Here is a 25,280-nt window from a genome sequence, read left to right as displayed (position 1 = left end):
TGTACGACAAAAAAGAAAAAAAAAGTCAATACGTGTATAGAAACTGAATAATCACTTAACTGTATCACAGCTGTTCACGAACAGTCAGACCCTAGACCCTTGATAGTCCACCTTCAGAGAGGGAGTCGGTAATAGAATCCTGGGAAACTGTATAAGAAAAAAGAAAAAAAAAAATCAGTACGTGTATAGAAACTGAATGATCACTTACTTGTATCAAAGCTGTTTACGAACAGTCAGACCCTAGACCCTTGATAGTGCACCTTCAGAGAGGGAGTCGGTAACAGGATCCTGCGAAAGTGTACAAGAAAAAAGAAAAAAAAGTCAGTATATGTACTGAATAATCACTTACCAGTATCACAGCTGTTTACGAACACTCAGACCCTAGACCCTTGATAGTCCACCTTCAGAGAGGGAGTCAGTAATGGAATCCTGGGAAACTGTACGACAAAAAAGAAAAAAAAGTCAGCACATGTACTGAATAATCACTTACCAGTATCACAGCTGTTTACCAACAGTCAGACCCTAGACCCTTGATTGTCCACCTTCATAGAGGGAGTCGGTAAAAGGATCCTGCGAAACTGTACAACAAAAAAGAAAAAAAAGTTAGTATATATACACTGAATAATCACTTACCAGTATCACAGCTGTTTACCAACAGTCAGACCCTAGACCCTTGATTGTCCACCTTCGGAGAGGGAGTCGGTAATGGGATCCTGCGAAACTGTACAACAAAAAAGAAAAAAAAAAGTCAATACATGTACTGAATGATCACTTACCAGTATCACAGCTGTTTACGAACAGTCAGACCCTAGACCCTTGATAGTCCACCTTCAGAGGGGGAGTCCGAAATGGGATCCTGGGAAATTGTATGACAAGAAAGAAAAAAAAGTCAATACATCTATAGAAACTGAATAATCACTTACTTGTATCAAAGCTGTTTACGAACAGTCAGACCCTAGACCCTTGATAGTCCACCTTCAGAGAGGGAGTCGGTAACAGGATCCTGCGAAACTGTATGACAAAATAGAAAATAAAGTCAGTATATGTACTGAATAATCACTTACCAGTATCACAGCTGTTTACCAGCAGTAGGACCCTAGACCCTTGATTGTCCACCTTCAGAGAGGGAGTCGGTAATGGAATCCTGGGAAACTGTACGACAAAAGAAAAAAAAAGTCAATACATGTACTGAATGATCACTTACCTGTATCACAGCTGTTTACCAACAGTCAGACCCTAGACCCTTGATTGTCCACCTTCAGAGAGGGAGTCGGTAACAGGATCCTGCAAAACTGTACAAGAAAAAAGAAAAAAAAGTCAGTATATATACTGAATAATCACTTACCAGTATCACAGCTCTTTACCAACAGTCAGACCCTAGACCCTTGATAGTCCACCTTCAGAGAGGGAGTCGGTAATGGAATCCTGGGAAACTGTACGACAAAAAAGAAAAAAGTCAGAACGTGTATAGAAACTGAACAATCACTTACCTGTATAACAGCTGTTTATGAACATTCAGCCTCACACAGCTGAAGATGGACAGAATATAGCTGTATTTACCTATATAGAGTTGTGAAGCGAGAAGAAAATGGATAGACTCTTGTTAGTCGTTTCCACATTCAGAGAGGGAGTCGGTCACGGGATGCTAGGAAACTGTACGAGAAAAAAGAAAAAAGAGTCAATACATGTATAGAAACTGAATGATCACTTACCTGTATCAAAGCTATTACGAACAGTCAGACTCACACAGTTATAGATGGACAGAATACCTGCCAGCCAGTCATAGTAGAGAATGGAGATGCAGACGGAGAAATCCTTGTTAGTCGTTTCAACCTTCACGGGATCCTGGGAAACTGTACGAAAAAAAAGAAAAAAAAAGTCAATACGTGTATAGAAACTGAATGATTACTTACCTGTATCACAGCTGTTCACGAACAGTCAGACACTAGACCCTTGATAGTCCACCTTCAGAGAGGGAGTCGGTAATAGAATCCTGGGAAACTGTATGACAAAAAAGAAAAAAAAAGTCAGTACGTGTATAGAAACTGAATGATCACTTACCTGTATCAAAGCTGTTTACGAACAGTCAGACCCTAGACCCTTGATAGTGCACCTTCAGAGAGGGAGTCGGTAACAGGATCCTGCAAAAGTGTACAAGAAAAAAGAAAAAAAAGTCAGTATATGTACTGAATAATCACTTACCAGTATCACAGCTGTTTACGAACACTCAGACCCTAGACCCTTGATAGTCCACCTTCAGAGAGGGAGTCAGTAATGGAATCCTGGGAAACTGTACGACAAAAAAGAAAAAAAAGTCAGTATATGTACTGAATAATCACTTACTTGTATCAAAGCTGTTTACGAACAGTCAGACCCTAGACCCTTGATAGTCCACCTTCAGAGAGGGAGTCGGTAACAGGATCCTGCGAAACTGTATGACAAAATAGAAAATAAAGTCAGTATATGTTCTGAATAATCACTTACCAGTTTCACAGCTGTTTACCAACAGTCAGACCCTAGACCCTTGATTGTCCATCTTCATAGAGGGAGTCGGTCACGGGATCCTGCGAAACTGTACAACAATAAAGAAAAAAAAAGTTAGTATATGTACTGAATAATCACTTACCAGTATCACAGCTGTTTACCAACAGTCAGACCCTAGACCCTTGATTGTCCACCTTCATAGAGGGAGTCGGTAATGGGATCCTGCGAAACTGTGCGACAAAAAAGAAAAAAAAAGTCAATACATGTACTGAATGATCACTTACCTGTATCACAGCTGTTCACGAACACTCAGACCCTAGACCCTTGATAGTCCACCTTCAGAGAAGGAGTCGGTAACAGGATCCTGCGAAACTGGACAACAAAATAGAAAATAAAGTCAGTATATGTACTGAATAATCACTTACCAGTATCACAGCTGTTTACCAACAGTCAGACCCTAGACCCTTGATTGTCCACCTTCATAGAGGGAGTCGGTCACGGGATCCTGCGAAACTGTACAACAAAAAAGAAAAAAAAAGTTAGTATATGTACTGAATAATCACTTACCAGTATCACAGCTGTTTACCAACAGTCAGACCCTAGACCCTTGATAGTCCACCTTCAGAGAGGGAGTCGGTAATGGAATCCTGGGAAACTGTACGACAAAAAAGAAAAAAGTCAGAACGTGTATAGAAACTGAACAATCACTTACCTGTATAACAGCTGTTTACGAACATTCAGCCTCACACAGCTGAAGATGGACAGAATATAGCTGTATTTACCTATATAGAGTTGTGAAGTGAGAAGAAAATGGATAGACTCTTGTTAGTCGTTTCAATACATGTATAGAAACTGAATGATCACTTACCTGTATCAAAGCTATTACGAACAGTCAGACTCACACAGTTCAAGATGGACAGAATACCTGCCAGCCAGTCATAGTAGAGAATGGAGATGCAGATGGAGAAATCCTTGTTAGTCGTTTCAACCTTCACGGGATCCTGGGAAACTGTACGAAAAAAAAGAAAAAAAAAGTCAATACGTGTATAGAAACTGAATGATTACTTACCTGTATCACAGCTGTTCACGAACAGTCAGACACTAGACCCTTGATAGTCCACCTTCAGAGAGGGAGTCAGTAATGGAATCCTGGGAAACTGTACGACAAAAAAGAAAAAAAAGTCAGTATATGTACTGAATAATCACTTACCTGTATCACAGCTGTTCACGAACACTCAGACCCTAGACCCTTGATAGTCCACCTTCAGAGGGGGAGTCCGAAATGGGATCCTGGGAAATTGTATGACAAGAAAGAAAAAAAGTCAATACGTGTATAGAAACTGAATAATCACTTACTTGTATCAAAGCTGTTTACGAACAGTCAGACTCTAGACCCTTGATAGTGCACCTTCAGAGAGGGAGTCGGTAACAGGGTCCTGCGAAAGTGTACAAGAAAAAAGAAAAAAAAGTCAGTATATGTACTGAATAATCACTTACCAGTATCACAGCTGTTTACCAACAGTCAGACCCTAGACCCTTGATTGTCCACCTTCATAGAGGGAGTCGGTCACGGGATCCTGCGAAACTGTACAACAAAAAAGAAAATAAAGTCAGTATATGTACTGAATAATCACTTACAAGTATCACAGCTGTTTACCAACAGTCAGACCCTAGACCCTTGATTGTCCACCTTCATAGAGGGAGTCGGTAACAGGATCCTGCGAAACTGTATGACAAAAAAGAAAAAAAAAAGTCAAAACATGTACTGAATGATCACTTACCTGTATCACAGCTGTTCACGAACACTCAGACCCTAGACCCTTGATAGTCCACCTTCAGAGAGGGAGTCGGTAACAGGATCCTGCGAAATTGTACAAGAAAAAAGAAAAAAAAGTCAGTATATGTACTGAATAATCACTTACCAGTATCACAGCTGTTTACCAAAAGTTAGACCCTACACCCTTGATTGTCCACCTTCATAAAGGGAGTCGGTAATGGGATCCTGCGAAACTGTACGACAAAAATGAAAAAAAAAAGTCAATACATGTACTGAATGATCACTTACCAGTATCACAGCTGTTTACCAACAGTCAGACCCTAGACCCTTGATTGTCCACCTTCAGAGAGGGAGTCGGTAATGGAATCCTGGGAAACTGTACGACAAAAGAAAAAAAAAGTCAATACATGTACTGAATGATCACTTACCTGTATCACAGCTGTTTACCAACAGTCAGACCCTAGACCCTTGATTGTCCACCTTCAGAGAGGGAGTCGGTAACAGGATCCTGCAAAACTGTACAAGAAAAAAAAGTCAGTATATATACTGAATAATCACTTACCAGTATCACAGCTCTTTACCAACAGTCAGACCCTAGACCCTTGATAGTCCACCTTCAGAGAGGGAGTCGGTAATGGAATCCTGGGAAACTGTACGACAAAAAAGAAAAAAGTCAGAACGTGTATAGAAACTGAACAATCACTTACCTGTATAACAGCTGTTTACGAACATTCAGCCTCACACAGCTGAAGATGGACAGAATATAGCTGTATTTACCTATATAGAGTTGTGAAGTGAGAAGAAAATGGATAGACTCTTGTTAGTCGTTTCCACATTCAGAGAGGGAGTCGGTCACGGGATCCTAGGAAACTGTACGAGAAAAAAGAAAAGAGAGTCAATACATGTATAGAAACTGAATGATCACTTACCTGTATCAAAGCTATTACGAACAGTCAGACTCACACAGTTCAAGATGGACAGAATACCTGCCAGCCAGTCATAGTAGAGAATGGAGATGCAGATGGAGAAATCCTTGTTAGTCGTTTCAACCTTCACGGGATCCTGGGAAACTGTACGAAAAAAAAGAAAAAAAAAGTCAATACGTGTATAGAAACTGAATGATTACTTACCTGTATCACAGCTGTTTACGAACACTCAGACCCTAGACCCTTGATAGTCCACCTTCAGAGAGGGAGTCAGTAATGGAATCCTGGGAAACTGTACGACAAAAAAGAAAAAAAAGTCAGTATATGTACTGAATAATCACTTACCTGTATCACAGCTGTTTACCAACAGTCAGACCCTAGACCCTTGATTGTCCACCTTCATAGAGGGAGTCGGTAACAGGATCCTGCGAAACTGTATGACAAAAAAGAAAAAAAAAAGTCAATACATGTACTGAATGATCACTTACCTGTATCACAGCTGTTCACGAACACTCAGACCCTAGACCCTTGATAGTCCACCTTCAGAGAGGGAGTCGGTAACAGGATCCTGCGAAACTGTACAAGAAAAAAGAAAAAAAAGTCAGTATATGTACTGAATAATCACTTACCAGTATCACAGCTGTTTACCAAAAGTTAGACCCTAAACCCTTGATTGTCCACCTTCATAAAGGGAGTCGGTAATGGGATCCTGCGAAACTGTACGACAAAAATGAAAAAAAAAAGTCAATACATGTACTGAATGATCACTTACCTGTATCACAGCTGTTCACGAACACTCAGACCCTAGACCCTTGATAGTCCACCTTCAGAGGGGGAGTCCGAAATGGGATCCTGGGAAATTGTATGACAAGAAAGAAAAAAAGTCAATACGTGTATAGAAACTGAATAATCACTTACTTGTATCAAAGCTGTTTACGAACAGTCAGACCCTAGACCCTTGATAGTGCACCTTCAGAGAGGGAGTCGGTAACAGGGTCCTGCGAAAGTGTACAAGAAAAAAGAAAAAAAAGTCAGTATATGTACTGAATAATCACTTACCTGTATCACAGCTGTTCACGAACACTCAGACCGTAGACCCTTGATTGTCCACCTTCATAGAGGGAGTCGGTAACAGGATCCTGCGAAACTGTACGACAAAAAAGAAAAAAGTCAATACATATACTGAATGATCACTTACCAGTATCACAGCTGTTTACCAACATTCAGACCCTAGACCCTTGATTGTCCACCTTCATAGAGGGAGTCGGTAACAGGATCCTGCGAAACTGTACAACAAAAAAGAAAAAAAAGTTAGTATATATACACTGAATAATCACTTACCAGTATCACAGCTGTTTACCAACAGTCAGACCCTAGACCCTTGATTGTCCACCTTCATAGAGGGAGTCGGTAATGGGATCCTGCGAAACTGTACAACAAAAAAGAAAAAAAAAAGTCAATACATGTACTGAATGATCACATACCAGTATCACAGCTGTTTACCAACAGTCAGACCCTAGACCCTTGATAGTCCACCTTCAGAGAGGGAGTCGGTAATGGAATCCTGGGAAACTGTACGACAAAAAAGAAAAAAGTCAGAACGTGTATAGAAACTGAACAATCACTTACCTGTATAACAGCTGTTTACGAACATTCAGCCTCACACAGCAGAAGATGGACAGAATATAGCTGTATTTACCTATATAGAGTTGTGAAGTGAGAAGAAAATGGATAGACTCTTGTTAGTCGTTTCCACATTCAGAGAGGGAGTCGGTCACGGGATCCTAGGAAACTGTACGAGAAAAAAGAAAAGAGAGTCAATACATGTATAGAAACTGAATGATCACTTACCTGTATCAAAGCTATTACGAACAGTCAGACTCACACAGTTATAGATGGACAGAATACCTGCCAGCCAGTCATAGTAGAGAATGGAGATGCAGATGGAGAAATCCTTGTTAGTCGTTTCAACCTTCACAGGATCCTGGGAAACTGTACGACAAAAAAGAAAAAAAAAGTCAATACATGTATAGAAACTGAATAATCACTTACCTGTATCACAGCTGTTCACGAACAGTCAGACCCTAGACCCTTGATAGTCCACCTTCAGAGAGGGAGTCGGTAATAGAATCCTGGGAAACTGTATAACAAAAAAGAAAAAAAAAAATCAGTACGTGTATAGAAACTGAATGATCACTTACCTGTATCAAAGCTGTTTACGAACAGTCAGACCCTAGACCCTTGATAGTGCACCTTCAGAGAGGGAGTCGGTAACAGGATCCTGCAAAAGTGTACAAGAAAAAAGAAAAAAAAAAGTCAGTATATGTACTGAATAATCACTTACCAGTATCACAGCTGTTTACCAACAGTCAGACCCTAGACCCTTGATTGTCCACCTTCATAGAGGGAGTCGGTAATGGGATCCAGCGAAACTGTACAACAAAAAAGAAAAAAAAAAGTCAATACATGTACTGAATGATCACTTACCTGTATCACAGCTGTTCACGAACACTCAGACCCTAGACCCTTGATAGTCCACCTTCAGAGAGGGAGTCAGTAATGGAATCCTGGGAAACTGTACGACAAAAAAGAAAAAAAACTCAGTATATGTACTGAATAATCACTTACCAGTATCACAGCTGTTTACCAACAGTCAGACCCTAGACCCTTGATTGTCCACCTTCATAGAGGGAGTTGATAATGGAATCCTGGGAAACTGTACGACAAAAAGAAAAAAAAGTCAATACATGTATAGAAACTGAATGATCACTTACCTGTATAACAGCTGTTTACGAACATTCAGCCTCACACAGCTGAAGATGGACAGAATATAGCTGTATTTACCTATATAGAGTTGTGAAGTGAGAAGAAAATGGATAGACTCTTGTTAGTCGTTTCCACCTTCAGAGAGGGAGTCGGTCACGGGATGCTAGGAAACTGTACGACAAAAAAGAAAAAAAAGTCAAGACATGTATAGAAACTGAATGATCACTTACTTGTATCAAAGCTGTTTACGAACAGTCAGACCCTAGAACCTTGATAGTGCACCTTCATAGAGGGAGTCGGTAAGAGGATCCTGCGAAAGTGTACAAGAAAAAAGAAAAAAAAAAGTCAATACATGTACTGAATGATCACTTACCTGTATCACAGCTGTTCACGAACACTCAGACCCTAGACCCTTGATAGTCCACCTTCAGAGAGGGAGTCGATAACAGGATCCTGCGAAACTGTACAAGAAAAAAGAAAAAAAAGTCAGTATATGTACTGAATAATCACTTACCAGTATCACAGCTGTTTACCAACAGTCAGACCCTAGACCCTTGATAGTCCACCTTCAGAGAGGGAGTCGGTAATGGAATCCTGGGAAACTGTACGACAAAAAAGAAAAAAGTCAATACATATACTGAATGATCACTTACCAGTATCACAGCTGTTTACCAACATTCAGACCCTAGACCCTTGATTGTCCACCTTCATAGAGGGAGTCGGTAACAGGATCCTGCGAAACTGTACAACAAAAAAGAAAAAAAAGTTAGTATATATACACTGAATAATCACTTACCAGTATCACAGCTGTTTACCAACAGTCAGACCCTAGACCCTTGATTGTCCACCTTCATAGAGGGAGTCGGTAATGGGATCCTGCGAAACTGTACGACAAAAGAAAAGAAAAAAAGTCAATACATGTACTGAATGATCACTTACCTGTATCACAGCTGTTTACGAACACTCAGACCCTAGACCCTTGATAGTCCACCTTCAGAGAGGGAGTCAGTAATGGAATCCTGGGAAACTGTACGACAAAAAAGAAAAAAAAGTCAGCACATGTACTGAATAATCACTTACCAGTATCACAGCTGTTTACCAACAGTCAGACCCTAGACCCTTGATTGTCCACCTTCATAGAGGGAGTCGGTAAAAGGATCCTGCGAAACTGTACAACAAAAAAGAAAAAAAAGTTAGTATATATACACTGAATAATCACTTACCAGTGTCACAGCTGTTTACGAACAGTCAGACCCTAGACCCTTGATAGTCCACCTTCAGAGGGGGAGTCCGAAATGGGATCCTGGGAAATTGTATGACAAGAAAGAAAAAAAGTCAATACGTCTATAGAAACTGAATAATCACTTACTTGTATCAAAGCTGTTTACGAACAGTCAGACCCTAGACCCTTGATAGTCCACCTTCAGAGAGGGAGTCGGTAACAGGATCCTGCGAAACTGTATGACAAAATAGAAAATAAAGTCAGTATATGTACTGAATAATCACTTACCAGTATCACAGCTGTTTACCAACAGTCAGACCCTAGACCCTTGATTGTCCACCTTCATAGAGGGAGTCGGTCACGGGATCCTGCGAAACTGTACAACAAAAAAGAAAAAAAAAGTTAGTATATGTACTGAATAATCACTTACCAGTATCACAGCTGTTTACCAACAGTCAGACCCTAGACCCTTGATTGTCCACCTTCATAGAGGGAGTCGGTAATGGGATCCTGCGAAACTGTGCGACAAAAAAGAAAAAAAAAAGTCAATACATGTACTGAATGATCACTTACCTGTATCACAGCTGTTCACGAACACTCAGACCCTAGACCCTTGATAGTCCACCTTCAGAGAGGGAGTCGGTAACAGGATCCTTCGAAACTGTACAACAAAATAGAAAATAAAGTCAGTATATGTACTGAATAATCACTTACCAGTATCACAGCTGTTTACCAACAGTCAGACCCTAGACCCTTGATTGTCCACCTTCATAGAGGGAGTCGGTCACGGGATCCTGCGAAACTGTACAACAAAAAAGAAAAAAAAAGTTAGTATATGTACTGAATAATCACTTACCAGTATCACAGCTGTTTACCAACAGTCAGACCCTAGACCCTTGATAGTCCACCTTCAGAGAGGGAGTCGGTAATGGGATCCTGCGAAACTGTACGACAAAAGAAAAAAAAAGTCAATACATGTACTGAATGATCACTTACCTGTATCACAGCTGTTTACCAAAAGTTAGACCCTAGACCCTTGATTGTCCACCTTCATAGAGGGAGTCGGTAATGGGATCCTGCGAAAATGTACGACAAAAAAGAAAAAAAAAAAAGTCAATACATGTACTGAATGATTACTTACCTGTATCACAGCTGTTCACGAACACTCAGACCCTAGACCCTTGATAGTCCACCTTCAGAGAGGGAGTCGATAACAGGATCCTGCGAAACTGTACAAGAAAAAAGAAAAAAAAGTCAGTATATGTACTGAATAATCACTTACCAGTATCACATCTGTTTACCAACAGTCAGACCCTAGACCCTTGATTGTCCACCTTCAGAGGGGGAGTCCGAAATGGGATCCTGGGAAATTGTATGACAAGAAAGAAAAAAAGTCAATACGTCTATAGAAACTGAATAATCACTTACTTGTATCAAAGCTGTTTACGAACAGTCAGACCCTAGACCCTTGATAGTCCACCTTCAGAGAGGGAGTCGGTAACAGGATCCTGCGAAACTGTATGACAAAATAGAAAATAAAGTCAGTATATGTACTGAATAATCACTTACCAGTATCACAGCTGTTTACCAACAGTCAGACCCTAGACCCTTGATTGTCCACCTTCATAGAGGGAGTCGGTCACGGGATCCTGCGAAACTGTACAACAAAAAAGAAAAAAAAAAGTTAGTATATGTACTGAATAATCACTTACCAGTATCACAGCTGTTTACCAACAGTTAGACCCTAGACCCTTGATTGTCCACCTTCATAGAGGGAGTCGGTAATGGGATCCTGCAAAACTGTGCGACAAAAAAGAAAAAAAAAAAGTCAATACATGTACTGAATGATCACTTACCTGTATCACAGCTGTTCACGAACACTCAGACCCTAGACCCTTGATAGTCCACCTTCAGAGAGGGAGTCGGTAACAGGATCCTGCGAAACTGTACAACAAAAAAGAAAATAAAGTCAGTATATGTACTGAATAATCACTTACCAGTATCACAGCTGTTTACCAACAGTCAGACCCTAGACCCTTGATTGTCCACCTTCATAGAGGGAGTCGGTAATGGGATCCTGCGAAACTGTACGACAAAAGAAAAAAAAAGTCAATACATGTACTGAATGATCACTTACCTGTATCACAGCTCTTTACCAACAGTCAGACCCTAGACCCTTGATAGTCCACCTTCAGAGAGGGAGTCGGTAATGGAATCCTGGGAAACTGTACGACAAAAAAGAAAAAAGTCAATACATATACTGAATGATCACTTACCAGTATCACAGCTGTTTACCAACATTCAGACCCTAGACCCTTGATTGTCCACCTTCATAGAGGGAGTCGGTAACAGGATCCTGCGAAACTGTACAACAAAAAAGAAAAAAAAGTTAGTATATATACACTGAATAATCACTTACCAGTATCACAGCTGTTTACCAACAGTCAGACCCTAGACCCTTGATTGTCCACCTTCATAGAGGGAGTCGGTCACGGGATCCTGCGAAACTGTACAACAAAAAAGAAAAAAAAAGTTAGTATATGTACTGAATAATCACTTACCAGTATCACAGCTGTTTACCAACAGTCAGACCCTAGACCCTTGATAGTCCACCTTCAGAGAGGGAGTCGGTAATGGGATCCTGCGAAACTGTACGACAAAAGAAAAAAAAAGTCAATACATGTACTGAATGATCACTTACCTGTATCACAGCTGTTTACCAAAAGTTAGACCCTAGACCCTTGATTGTCCACCTTCATAGAGGGAGTCGGTAATGGGATCCTGCGAAACTGTACGACAAAAAAGAAAAAAAAAAAAGTCAATACATGTACTGAATGATCACTTACCTGTATCACAGCTGTTCACGAACACTCAGACCCTAGACCCTTGATAGTCCACCTTCAGAGGGGGAGTCCGAAATGGGATCCTGGGAAATTGTATGGCAAGAAAGAAAAAAAGTCAATACGTGTATAGAAACTGAATAATCACTTACTTGTATCAAAGCTGTTTACGAACAGTCAGACCCTAGACCCTTGATAGTGCACCTTCAGAGAGGGAGTCGGTAACAGGGTCCTGCGAAAGTGTACAAGAAAAAAGAAAAAAAAGTCAGTATATGTACTGAATAATCACTTACCAGTATCACAGCTGTTTACCAACAGTCAGACCCTAGACCCTTGATAGTCCACCTTCAGAGAGGGAGTCGGTAACAGGATCCTGCGAAATTGTACAAGAAAAAAGAAAAAAAAGTCAGTATATGTACTGAATAATCACTTACCTGTATCACAGCTGTTCACGAACACTCAGACCCTAGACCCTTGATAGTCCACCTTCAGAGAGGGAGTCGGTAACAGGATCCTGCGAAATTGTACAAGAAAAAAGAAAAAAAAGTCAGTATATGTACTGAATAATCACTTACCAGTATCACAGCTGTTTACCAAAAGTTAGACCCTAGACCCTTGATAGTCCACCTTCAGAGAGGGAGTCGGTAACAGGATCCTGCGAAACTGTACAACAAAAAAGAAAATAAAGTCAGTATATGTACTGAATAATCACTTACCAGTATCACACCTGTTTACCAACAGTCAGACCCTAGACCCTTGATTGTCCACCTTCATAGAGGGAGTCGGTAACAGGATCCTGCGAAACTGTATGACAAAAAAGAAAAAAAAAAGTCAATACATGTACTGAATGATCACTTACCTGTATCACAGCTGTTCACGAACACTCAGACCCTAGACCCTTGATAGTCCACCTTCAGAGAGGGAGTCGGTAACAGGATCCTGCGAAATTGTACAAGAAAAAAGAAAAAAAAGTCAGTATATGTACTGAATAATCACTTACCAGTATCACAGCTGTTTACCAAAAGTTAGACCCTACACCCTTGATTGTCCATCCTCATAAAGGGAGTCGGTAATGGGATCCTGCGAAACTGTACGACAAAAATGAAAAAAAAAAGTCAATACATGTACTGAATGATCACTTACCAGTATCACAGCTGTTCACGAACACTCAGACCCTAGACCCTTGATAGTCCACCTTCAGAGAGGGAGTCGGTAACAGGATCCTGCGAAACTGTACAACAAAAAAGAAAATAAAGTCAGTATATGTACTGAATAATCACTTACCAGTATCACAGCTGTTTACCAAAAGTCAGACCCTAGACCCTTGATTGTCCACCTTCATAGAGGGAGTCGGTCACGGGATCCTGCGAAACTGTACAACAAAAAAGAAAAAAAAAGTTAGTATATGTACTGAATAATCACTTACCAGTATCACAGCTGTTTACCAACAGTCAGACCCTAGACCCTTGATTTTCCACCTTCATAGAGGGAGTCGGTAATGGGATCCTGCGAAACTGTACGACAAAAAAGAAAAAAAAAAAGTCAATACATGTACTGAATGATCACTTACCTGTATCACAGCTGTTCACGAACACTCAGACCCTAGACCCTTGATAGTCCACCTTCAGAGGGGGAGTCCGAAATGGGATCCTGGGAAATTGTATGACAAGAAAGAAAAAAAGTCAATACGTGTATAGAAACTGAATAATCACTTACTTGTATCAAAGCTGTTTACGAACAGTTAGACCCTAGACCCTTGATAGTGCACCTTCAGAGAGGGAGTCGGTAACAGGGTCCTGCGAAAGTGTACAAGAAAAAAGAAAAAAAAGTTAGTATATGTACTGAATAATCACTTACCAGTATCACAGCTGTTTACCAACAGTCAAACCCTAGACCCTTGATAGTCCACCTTCAGAGAGGGAGTCGGTAACAGGATCCTGCGAAACTGTACAACAAAAAAGAAAATAAAGTCAGTATATGTACTGAATAATCACTTACCAGTATCACAGCTGTTTACCAACAGTCAGACCCTAGACCCTTGATTGTCCACCTTCAGAGAGGGAGTCGGTAATGGAATCCTGGGAAACTGTACGACAAAAGAAAAAAAAAGTCAATACATGTACTGAATGATCACTTACCTGTATCACAGCTGTTTACCAACAGTCAGACCCTAGACCCTTGATTGTCCACCTTCAGAGAGGGAGTCGGTAACAGGATCCTGCAAAACTGTACAAGAAAAAAGAAAAAAAAGTCAGTATATATACTGAATAATCACTTACCAGTATCACAGCTCTTTACCAACAGTCAGACCCTAGACCCTTGATAGTCCACCTTCAGAGAGGGAGTCGGTAATGGAATCCTGGGAAACTGTACGACAAAAAAGAAAAAAGTCAGAACGTGTATAGAAACTGAACAATCACTTACCTGTATAACAGCTGTTTACGAACATTCAGCCTCACACAGCAGAAGATGGACAGAATATAGCTGTATTTACCTATATAGAGTTGTGAAGTGAGAAGAAAATGGATAGACTCTTGTTAGTCGTTTCCACATTCAGAGAGGGAGTCGGTCACGGGATCCTAGGAAACTGTACGAGAAAAAAGAAAAAAGAGTCAATACATGTATAGAAACTGAATGATCACTTACCTGTATCAAAGCTATTACGAACAGTCAGACTCACACAGTTCAAGATGGACAGAATACCTGCCAGCCAGTCATAGTAGAGAATGGAGATGCAGATGGAGAAATCCTTGTTAGTCGTTTCAACCTTCACGGGATCCTGGGAAACTGTACGAAAAAAAAGAAAAAAAAAGTCAATACGTGTATAGAAACTGAATGATTACTTACCTGTATCACAGCTGTTTACGAACACTCAGACCCTAGACCCTTGATAGTCCACCTTCAGAGAGGGAGTCAGTAATGGAATCCTGGGAAACTGTACGACAAAAAAGAAAAAAAAGTCAGTATATGTACTGAATAATCACTTACCTGTATCACAGCTGTTTACCAACAGTCAGACCCTAGACCCTTGATTGTCCACCTTCATAGAGGGAGTCGGTAACAGGATCCTGCGAAACTGTATGACAAAAAAGAAAAAAAAAAGTCAATACATGTACTGAATGATCACTTACCTGTATCACAGCTGTTCACGAACACTCAGACCCTAGACCCTTGATAGTCCACCTTCAGAGAGGGAGTCGGTAACAGGATCCTGCGAAACTGTACAAGAAAAAAGAAAAAAAAGTCAGTATATGTACTGAATAATCACTTACCAGTATCACAGCTGTTTACCAAAAGTTAGACCCTACACCCTTGATTGTCCACCTTCATAAAGGGAGTCGGTAATGGGATCCTGCGAAACTGTACGACAAAAATGAAAAAAAAAAGTCAATACATGTACTGAATGATCACTTACCAGTATCACAGCTGTTCACGAACACTCAGACCCTAGACCCTTGATAGTCCACCTTCAGAGAGGGAGTCGGTAACAGGATCCTGCGAAACTGTACAACAAAAAAGAAAATAAAGTCATTATATGTACTGAATAATCACTTACCAGTATCACAGCTGTTTACCAACAGTCAGACCCTAGACCCTTGATTGTCCACCTTCATAGAGGGAGTCGGTCACGGGATCCTGCGAAACTGTACAACAAAAAAGAAAAAAAAAAAGTAAATACATGTACTGAATGATCACTTACCTGTATCACAGCTGTTCACGAACACTCAGACCCTAGACCCTTGATAGTCCACCTTCAGAGGGGGAGTCCGAAATGGGATCCTGGGAAATTGTATGACAAGAAAGAAAAAAAGTCAATACGTGTATAGAAACTGAATAATCACTTACTTGTATCAAAGCTGTTTACGAACAGTCAGACCCTAGACCCTTGATAGTGCACCTTCAGAGAGGGAGTCGGTAACAGGGTCCTGCGAAAGTGTACAAGAAAAAAGAAAAAAAAGTCAGTATATGTACTGAATAATCACTTACCAGTATCACAGCTGTTTACCAACAGTCAGACCCTAGACCCTTGATTGTCCACCTTCATAGAGGGAGTCGGTCACGGGATCCTGCGAAACTGTACAACAAAAAAGAAAAAAAAAAGTTAGTATATGTACTGAATAATCACTTACCAGTATCACAGCTGTTTACCAACAGTCAGACCCTAGACCCTTGATTGTCCACCTTCATAGAGGGAGTCGGTAATGGGATCCTGCGAAACTGTGCGACAAAAAAGAAAAAAAAAAAGTCAATACATGTACTGAATGATCACTTACCTGTATCACAGCTGTTCACGAACACTCAGACCCTAGACCCTTGATAGTCCACCTTCAGAGAGGGAGTCGGTAACAGGATCCTGCGAAACTGTACAACAAAAAAGAAAATAAAGTCAGTATATGTACTGAATAATCACTTACCAGTATCACAGCTGTTTACCAACAGTCAGACCCTAGACCCTTGATTGTCCACCTTCAGAGAGGGAGTCGGTAATGGGATCCTGCGAAACTGTACGACAAAAGAAAAAAAAAGTCAATACATGTACTGAATGATCACTTACCTGTATCACAGCTATTTACCAACAGTCAGACCCTAGACCCTTGATTGTCCACCTTCAGAGAGGGAGTCGGTAACAGGATCCTGCAAAACTGTACAAGAAAAATGAAAAAAAAGTCAGTATATATATACTGAATAATCACTTACCAGTATCACAGCTCTTTACCAACAGTCAGACCCTAGACCCTTGATAGTCCACCTTCAGAGAGGGAGTCGGTAATGGAATCCTGGGAAACTGTACGACAAAAAAGAAAAAAGTCAATACATATACTGAATGATCACTTACCAGTATCACAGCTGTTTACCAACATTCAGACCCTAGACCCTTGATTGTCCACCTTCATAGAGGGAGTCGGTAACAGGATCCTGCGAAACTGTACAACAAAAAAGAAAAAAAAGTTAGTATATATACACTGAATAATCACTTACCAGTATCACAGCTGTTTACCAACAGTCAGACCCTAGACCCTTGATTGTCCACCTTCATAGAGGGAGTCGGTAATGGGATCCTGCGAAACTGTACGACAAAAGAGAAAAAAAGTCAATTCATGTACTGAATGATCACTTACCTGTATCACAGCTGTTTACCAACAGTCAGACCCTAGACCCTTGATTGTCCACCTTCAGAGAGGGAGTCGGTAACAGGATCCTGCAAAACTGTACAAGAAAAAAGAAAAAAAAGTCAGTATATATACTGAATAATCACTTACCAGTATCACAGCTCTTTACCAACAGTCAGACCCTAGACCCTTGATAGTCCACCTTCAGAGAGGGAGTCGGTAATGGAATCCTGGGAAACTGTACGACAAAAAAGAAAAAAGTCAGAACGTGTATAGAAACTGAACAATCACTTACCTGTATAACAGCTGTTTACGAACATTCAGCCTCACACAGCTGAAGATGGACAGAATATAGCTGTATTTACCTATATAGAGTTGTGAAGTGAGAAGAAAATGGATAGACTCTTGTTAGTCGTTTCCACATTCAGAGAGGGAGTCGGTCACGGGATCCTAGGAAACTGTACGAGAAAAAAGAAAAAAGAGTCAATACATGTATAGAAACTGAATGATCACTTACCTGTATCAAAGCTATTACGAACAGTCAGACTCACACAGTTATAGATGGACAGAATACCTGCCAGCCAGTCATAGTAGAGAATGGAGATGCAGATGGAGAAATCCTTGTTAGTCGTTTCAACCTTCACAGGATCCTGGGAAACTGTACGACAAAAAAGAAAAAAAAAAGTCAATACATGTATAGAAACTGAATAATCACTTACCTGTATCACAGCTGTTCACGAACAGTCAGTCCCTAGACCCTTGATAGTGCACCTTCAGAGAGGGAGTCGGTAACAGGATCCTGCAAAAGTGTACAAGAAAAAAGAAAAAAAAAAGTCAGAATATGTACTGAATAATCACTTACCAGTATCACAGCTGTTTACCAACAGTCAGACCCTAGACCCTTGATTGTCCACCTTCATAGAGGGAGTCGGTAATGGGATCCTGCGAAACTGTACAACAAAAAAGAAAAAAAAAAGTCAATACATGTACTGAATGATCACTTACCTGTATCACAGCTGTTCACGAACACTCAGACCCTAGACCCTTGATAGTCCACCTTCAGAGAGGGAGTCAGTAATGGAATCCTGGGAAACTGTACGACAAAAAAGAAAAAAAACTCAGTATATGTACTGAATAATCACTTACCAGTATCACAGCTGTTTACCAACAGTCAGACCCTAGACCCTTGATTGTCCACCTTCATAGAGGGAGTCGGTAATGGGATCCTGCGAAACTGTACGACAAAAGAAAAAAAAAGTCAATACATGTACTGAATGATCACTTACCTGTATCACAGCTATTTACCAACAGTCAGACCCTAGACCCTTGATTGTCCACCTTCAGAGAGGGAGTCGGTAACAGGATCCTGCAAAACTGTACAAGAAAAATGAAAAAAAAGTCAGTATATATATACTGAATAATCACTTACCAGTATCACAGCTCTTTACCAACAGTCAGACCCTAGACCCTTGATAGTCCACCTTCAGAGAGGGAGTCGGTAATGGAATCCTGGGAAACTGTACGACAAAAAAGAAAAAAGTCAATACATATACTGAATGATCACTTACCAGTATCACAGCTGTTTACCAACATTCAGACCCTAGACCCTTGATTGTCCACCTTCATAGAGGGAGTCGGTAACAGGATCCTGCGAAACTGTACAACAAAAAAGAAAAAAAAGTTAGTATATATACACTGAATAATCACTTACCAGTATCACAGCTGTTTACCAACAGTCAGACCCTAGACCCTTGATTGTCCACCTTCATAGAGGGAGTCGGTAATGGGATCCTGCGAAACTGTACGACAAAAGAGAAAAAAAGTCAATTCATGTACTGAATGATCACTTACCTGTATCACAGCTGTTTACGAACAGTCAGACCCTAGACCCTTGATTGTCCACCTTCAGAGAGGGAGTCGGTAACAGGATCCTGCAAAACTGTACAAGAAAAAAGAAAAAAAAAGTCAGTATATATACTGAATAATCACTTACCAGTATCACAGCTCTTTACCAACAGTCAGACCCTAGACCCTTGATAGTCCACCTTCAGAGAGGGAGTCGGTAATGGAATCCTGGGAAACTGTACGACAAAAAAGAAAAAAGTCAGAACGTGTATAGAAACTGAATGGTCACTTACCTGTATCACAGCTGTTCACGAACAGTCAGACCCTAGACGCTTGATAGTCCACCTTCAGAGAGGGAGTCGGTAATAGAATCCTGGGAAACTGTATGACAAAAAAGAAAAAAAAAGTCAGTACGTGTATAGAAACTGAATGATCACTTACCTGTATCAAAGCTGTTTACGAACAGTCAGACCCTAGACCCTTGATAGTGCACCTTCAGAGAGGGAGTCGGTAACAGGATCCTGCGAAAGTGTACAAGAAAAAAGAAAAAAAAGTCAGTATATGTACTGAATAATCACTTACCAGTATCACAGCTGTTTACCAACAGTCAGACCCTTGATTGTCCACCTTCATAGAGGGAGTCGGTAATGGGATCCTGCGAAACTGTACGACAAAAGAAAAAAAAAAATCAATACATATACTGAATGATCACTTACCTGTATCACAGCTGTTTACGAACACTCAGACCCTAGACCCTTGATAGTCCACCTTCAGAGAGGGAGTCAGTCATGGAATCCTGGGAAACTGTACGACAAAAAAGAAAAAAAAGTCAGTATATGTACTGAATAATCACTTACCAGTATCACAGCTGTTTACCAACAGTCAGACCCTAGACCCTTGATTGTCCACCTTCATAGAGGGAGTCGGTAACAGGATCCTGTGAAACTGTATGACAAAAAAGAAAAAAAAAAGTCAATACATGTACTGAATGATCACTTACCTGTATCACAGCTGTTCACGAACACTCAGACCCTAGACCCTTGATAGTCCACCTTCAGAGAGGGAGTCGGTAACAGGATCCTGCGAAACTGTACAAGAAAAAAGAAAAAAAAGTCAGTATATGTACTGAATAATCACTTACCAGTATCACAGCTGTTTACCAAAAGTTAGACCCTACACCCTTGATTGTCCACCTTCATAAAGGGAGTCGGTAATGGGATCCTGCGAAACTGTACGACAAAAATGAAAAAAAAAAAGTCAATACATGTACTGAATGATCACTTACCAGTATCACAGCTGTTCACGAACACTCAGACCCTAGACCCTTGATAGTCCACCTTCAGAGAGGGAGTCGGTAACAGGATCCTGCGAAACTGTACAACAAAAAAGAAAATAAAGTCAGTATATGTACTGAATAATCACTTACCAGTATCACAGCTGTTTACCAACAGTCAGACCCTAGACCCTTGATTGTCCACCTTCATAGAGGGAGTCGGTGACGGGATCCTGCGAAACTGTACAACAAAAAAGAAAAAAAAAAAGTAAATACATGTACTGAATGATCACTTACCTGTATCACAGCTGTTCACGAACACTCAGACCCTAGACCCTTGATAGTCCACCTTCAGAGGGGGAGTCCGAAATGGGATCCTGGGAAATTGTATGACAAGAAAGAAAAAAAGTCAATACGTCTATAGAAACTGAATAATCACTTACTTGTATCAAAGCTGTTTACGAACAGTCAGACCCTAGACCCTTGATAGTCCACCTTCATAGAGGGAGTCGGTAACAGGATCCTGCGAAACTGTACAACAAAAAAGAAAAAAAAGTTAGTATATATACACTGAATAATCACTTACCAGTATCACAGCTGTTTACCAACAGTCAGACCCTAGACCCTTGATTGTCCACCTTCATAGAGGGAGTCGGTAATGGGATCCTGCGAAACTGTACGACAAAAGAAAAGAAAAAAAGTCAATACATGTACTGAATGATCACTTACCTGTATCACAGCTGTTTACGAACACTCAGACCCTAGACCCTTGATAGTCCACCTTCAGAGAGGGAGTCAGTAATGGAATCCTGGGAAACTGTACGACAAAAAAGAAAAAAAAGTCAGCACATGTACTGAATAATCACTTACCAGTATCACAGCTGTTTACCAACAGTCAGACCCTAGACCCTTGATTGTCCACCTTCATAGAGGGAGTCGGTAAAAGGATCCTGCGAAACTGTACAACAAAAAAGAAAAAAAAGTTAGTATATATACACTGAATAATCACTTACCAGTGTCACAGCTGTTTACGAACAGTCAGACCCTAGACCCTTGATAGTCCACCTTCAGAGGGGGAGTCCGAAATGGGATCCTGGGAAATTGTATGACAAGAAAGAAAAAAAGTCAATACGTCTATAGAAACTGAATAATCACTTACTTGTATCAAAGCTGTTTACGAACAGTCAGACCCTAGACCCTTGATAGTCCACCTTCAGAGAGGGAGTCGGTAACAGGATCCTGCGAAACTGTATGACAAAATAGAAAATAAAGTCAGTATATGTACTGAATAATCACTTACCAGTATCACAGCTGTTTACCAACAGTCAGACCCTAGACCCTTGATTGTCCACCTTCATAGAGGGAGTCGGTCACGGGATCCTGCGAAACTGTACAACAAAATAGAAAATAAAGTCAGTATATGTACTGAATAATCACTTACCAGTATCACAGCTGTTTACCAACAGTCAGACCCTAGACCCTTGATTGTCCACCTTCATAGAGGGAGTCGGTCACGGGATCCTGCGAAACTGTACAACAAAAAAGAAAAAAAAAGTTAGTATATGTACTGAATAATCACTTACCAGTATCACAGCTGTTTACCAACAGTCAGACCCTAGACCCTTGATAGTCCACCTTCAGAGAGGGAGTCGGTAATGGGATCCTGCGAAACTGTACGACAAAAGAAAAAAAAAGTCAATACATGTACTGAATGATCACTTACCTGTATCACAGCTGTTTACCAAAAGTTAGACCCTAGACCCTTGATTGTCCACCTTCATAGAGGGAGTCGGTAATGGGATCCTGCGAAAATGTACGACAAAAAAGAAAAAAAAAAAGTCAATACATGTACTGAATGATTACTTACCTGTATCACAGCTGTTCACGAACACTCAGACCCTAGACCCTTGATAGTCCACCTTCAGAGAGGGAGTCGATAACAGGATCCTGCGAAACTGTACAAGAAAAAAGAAAAAAAAGTCAGTATATGTACTGAATAATCACTTACCAGTATCACATCTGTTTACCAACAGTCAGACCCTAGACCCTTGATTGTCCACCTTCAGAGGGGGAGTCCGAAATGGGATCCTGGGAAATTGTATGACAAGAAAGAAAAAAAGTCAATACGTCTATAGAAACTGAATAATCACTTACTTGTATCAAAGCTGTTTACGAACAGTCAGACCCTAGACCCTTGATAGTCCACCTTCAGAGAGGGAGTCGGTAACAGGATCCTGCGAAACTGTATGACAAAATAGAAAATAAAGTCAGTATATGTACTGAATAATCACTTACCAGTATCACAGCTGTTTACCAACAGTCAGACCCTAGACCCTTGATTGTCCACCTTCATAGAGGGAGTCGGTCACGGGATCCTGCGAAACTGTACAACAAAAAAGAAAAAAAAAAGTTAGTATATGTACTGAATAATCACTTACCAGTATCACAGCTGTTTACCAACAGTTAGACCCTAGACCCTTGATTGTCCACCTTCATAGAGGGAGTCGGTAATGGGATCCTGCAAAACTGTGCGACAAAAAAGAAAAAAAAAAAGTCAATACATGTACTGAATGATCACTTACCTGTATCACAGCTGTTCACGAACACTCAGACCCTAGACCCTTGATAGTCCACCTTCAGAGAGGGAGTCGGTAACAGGATCCTGCGAAACTGTACAACAAAAAAGAAAATAAAGTCAGTATATGTACTGAATAATCACTTACCAGTATCACAGCTGTTTACCAACAGTCAGACCCTAGACCCTTGATTGTCCACCTTCATAGAGGGAGTCGGTAATGGGATCCTGCGAAACTGTACGACAAAAGAAAAAAAAAGTCAATACATGTACTGAATGATCACTTACCTGTATCACAGCTCTTTACCAACAGTCAGACCCTAGACCCTTGATAGTCCACCTTCAGAGAGGGAGTCGGTAATGGAATCCTGGGAAACTGTACGACAAAAAAGAAAAAAGTCAATACATATACTGAATGATCACTTACCAGTATCACAGCTGTTTACCAACATTCAGACCCTAGACCCTTGATTGTCCACCTTCATAGAGGGAGTCGGTAACAGGATCCTGCGAAACTGTACAACAAAAAAGAAAAAAAAGTTAGTATATATACACTGAATAATCACTTACCAGTATCACAGCTGTTTACCAACAGTCAGACCCTAGACCCTTGATTGTCCACCTTCATAGAGGGAGTCGGTCACGGGATCCTGCGAAACTGTACAACAAAAAAGAAAAAAAAAGTTAGTATATGTACTGAATAATCACTTACCAGTATCACAGCTGTTTACCAACAGTCAGACCCTAGACCCTTGATAGTCCACCTTCAGAGAGGGAGTCGGTAATGGGATCCTGCGAAACTGTACGACAAAAGAAAAAAAAAGTCAATACATGTACTGAATGATCACTTACCTGTATCACAGCTGTTTACCAAAAGTTAGACCCTAGACCCTTGATTGTCCACCTTCATAGAGGGAGTCGGTAATGGGATCCTGCGAAACTGTACGACAAAAAAGAAAAAAAAAAAAGTCAATACATGTACTGAATGATCACTTACCTGTATCACAGCTGTTCACGAACACTCAGACCCTAGACCCTTGATAGTCCACCTTCAGAGGGGGAGTCCGAAATGGGATCCTGGGAAATTGTATGGCAAGAAAGAAAAAAAGTCAATACGTGTATAGAAACTGAATAATCACTTACTTGTATCAAAGCTGTTTACGAACAGTCAGACCCTAGACCCTTGATAGTGCACCTTCAGAGAGGGAGTCGGTAACAGGGTCCTGCGAAAGTGTACAAGAAAAAAGAAAAAAAAGTCAGTATATGTACTGAATAATCACTTACCAGTATCACAGCTGTTTACCAACAGTCAGACCCTAGACCCTTGATAGTCCACCTTCAGAGAGGGAGTCGGTAACAGGATCCTGCGAAATTGTACAAGAAAAAAGAAAAAAAAGTCAGTATATGTACTGAATAATCACTTACCTGTATCACAGCTGTTCACGAACACTCAGACCCTAGACCCTTGATAGTCCACCTTCAGAGAGGGAGTCGGTAACAGGATCCTGCGAAATTGTACAAGAAAAAAGAAAAAAAAGTCAGTATATGTACTGAATAATCACTTACCAGTATCACAGCTGTTTACCAAAAGTTAGACCCTAGACCCTTGATAGTCCACCTTCAGAGAGGGAGTCGGTAACAGGATCCTGCGAAACTGTACAACAAAAAAGAAAATAAAGTCAGTATATGTACTGAATAATCACTTACCAGTATCACACCTGTTTACCAACAGTCAGACCCTAGACCCTTGATTGTCCACCTTCATAGAGGGAGTCGGTAACAGGATCCTGCGAAACTGTATGACAAAAAAGAAAAAAAAAAGTCAATACATGTACTGAATGATCACTTACCTGTATCACAGCTGTTCACGAACACTCAGACCCTAGACCCTTGATAGTCCACCTTCAGAGAGGGAGTCGGTAACAGGATCCTGCGAAATTGTACAAGAAAAAAGAAAAAAAAGTCAGTATATGTACTGAATAATCACTTACCAGTATCACAGCTGTTTACCAAAAGTTAGACCCTACACCCTTGATTGTCCATCCTCATAAAGGGAGTCGGTAATGGGATCCTGCGAAACTGTACGACAAAAATGAAAAAAAAAAGTCAATACATGTACTGAATGATCACTTACCAGTATCACAGCTGTTCACGAACACTCAGACCCTAGACCCTTGATAGTCCACCTTCAGAGAGGGAGTCGGTAACAGGATCCTGCGAAACTGTACAACAAAAAAGAAAATAAAGTCAGTATATGTACTGAATAATCACTTACCAGTATCACAGCTGTTTACCAAAAGTCAGACCCTAGACCCTTGATTGTCCACCTTCATAGAGGGAGTCGGTCACGGGATCCTGCGAAACTGTACAACAAAAAAGAAAAAAAAAGTTAGTATATGTACTGAATAATCACTTACCAGTATCACAGCTGTTTACCAACAGTCAGACCCTAGACCCTTGA

This window comes from Salminus brasiliensis, chromosome 15 (genome assembly GCF_030463535.1).
Source record: "Salminus brasiliensis chromosome 15, fSalBra1.hap2, whole genome shotgun sequence".
Lineage (NCBI taxonomy): Eukaryota > Metazoa > Chordata > Actinopteri > Characiformes > Bryconidae > Salminus > Salminus brasiliensis.
The sequence above is the reverse complement of the archived record's forward strand: the minus strand, read 5'-3'. Positions refer to the sequence as shown.